This window comes from Sinocyclocheilus grahami, unplaced genomic scaffold (assembly GCF_001515645.1).
Source record: "Sinocyclocheilus grahami isolate Dianchi unplaced genomic scaffold, SAMN03320097.WGS_v1.1 scaffold754.1, whole genome shotgun sequence".
NCBI classification, from domain to species: Eukaryota; Metazoa; Chordata; class Actinopteri; order Cypriniformes; family Cyprinidae; genus Sinocyclocheilus; species Sinocyclocheilus grahami.
In genome coordinates, this window is record NW_015505933.1 from 70373 (window position 1) to 72557 (window position 2185).

The window sequence follows — 2185 nt, forward strand, 5'->3', positions numbered from 1 at the left end:
AACTGAAAACAAAATGATGCATTTTCTCAGAACTAATGTCACTTTTCACTTTGATTTTTGCAATAAGTTTTAAGTGACTGGTGTTAATATGATTTTTAGTCAGTGTATGAAGTCAGTTGACCCTATAGGAATAGAATTTTGTGAAATTTTACTCCCCTTTATTCCATCCAAGGCGTAGATGAGTGCTTCATCCGAACAGATTTGGAGAAATTTAGCATTGCATCACTTGCTCACAAATCCTCTGCCGTGAATGGGTGCCGTCAGAATAAGAGTTCAAACAGCTGATAAAAACATCACAATGATCCACAAGTAATACACACATTAGTCAATTAAACAACTTGTGGAGTGAAAAACGGTAAGTTTGTAAGAAACATTAAAGGGATAGTTCACCCAAAAATTCTAGTCATTAATTACTCACCCTCATGCCGTTCCAAACCCGTAAGATCTTTGTTCATCTTCGGAACACAAATTAAGATATTTTTGATGCATTCTGACAGCTCTCTGACCCTCCCATAGACAGCAAGGGTACTACCACGATCAACGTCCAGAAACGTAGCAAGGAGATCGGTAAAATAATCCATGTGACATCAGGGGTTCAACTGTAATATTACGAAGCTACGAGAATACTTTTTGTGGACAAAAAAAGAAAAGAAAACGACTTTATTCAACAATTTGTCTCCTCCGCGTCACCCCAGCGCCATTTTGGAGAGTATCCACTGAAAGCAAACAGCGTAGGGCTGGGAATCAATTCCAAAAAGAATCGATTCTGAGGTGTTGGGAATCGAGAGTCAATTCCTAAGGTTGGAATCGATCCCATCAAGGGGAATCGACTCCTCATTCAGAGCCGTTTTCAGTTCAACAAAGCTTATCTATTATGGGTGCCTCTCAAATTGAAGGCTGCATAACTCGGCTGCTGCGTCATCAAACGTCACTGAACGTCGATTCACAAAAATAAACTGAATAAAAACGAGTCGGTACTGAGCTCGTCTGAGTTTAAAGGGGTCATATGATGTTGCTAAAAAGAACATTATTTTGTGTATTTGGTGTAATGAAATGTGTTTATGCGGTTTAAGGTTAAAAAAACTAAATTATTTTCCACATACTGTACATTATTGTTTCTCCTCTTTGCCCCGCTTTTCTGAAATGTATCGATTTTTACAAAGCTCATCGTTCTGAAAAGCGAGGTGTGCTCTGATTGGCCAGCTATCCAGTGCGTTGTGATTGGCCGAATACCTCAAGCGTGTAACGGAAATGTTACGCCCCTTACCATATTGTGATGCCCTGTCCCGGCCGGAGCGACGAGACAAAAACATTAAAACCTATTGTGATGTTGCTATAAATGTTGAAGGACCTTTGTTAACGTCATGATGTTAAGCAATGTTCATTTTAGCAATAACTGGTTATAGCTGTTAGTCTATGTTCACTTTAAGGGGCGGGGATAGTCCGGTGCGGCTAGAGGATGGGCTAGTGAGAGAGTTGGGAGAGTAAGGGCACAGAGCAGCGAGTGCTATTCTTCCTTGTTTTCTTCCTGTTCCTTCGGTGTACGGCGGGGGGTTACGGCCATAACAGTAAACCTCCTTCAGTGCTTTAATAAAGTTACAGAGCGACTGAGAACGTCTGGTTCATTAGTAGCGAAACGCTACATTTGGTGTCAGAAGTGGGATTGGGACACTCACCTTCCTTTCATTCTCATGGCCTACAGATCAGCGGTACAGGACTCCACTTTGTGCACCCCTGCTTTGCTTATGTTGGGGCGGGAGCTCCGGACCCCCCCAGAGTTGTTGTTCGGGAAACCCCCAGACACACCAGCTGTGCCAGCTGGACCAGAGTATGCAAGGCAGCTGCAGGATCGAATGGAAACAGCCCATGCGTTTGCTAGGGATCAGCTGGGAAAGGCCGGTGTGAGACAGAAGAGGAACTATGATGCCAGGAGCAAAGGGAGGAACTTCGAGACTGGCGAGTCAGTTTGGGTGTACAGCCCGAAAAAGAAAAGGGGACGTTCCCCTAAGCTGGACTGCCATTGGGTGGGCCCCTGCCTGGTTCTAGAGAGGGTGGGAGAGGTAGTGTATAGGGTCCAGATGCCGCCTAGGGGCAGGAAGGTAGCCCTGCACAGAGACAGGCTAGCCCCGTACAGAGGTAACCTGTCCAGTTCCTTTCAAAAGAGGGGGCCCAACCCCCTGGCCTC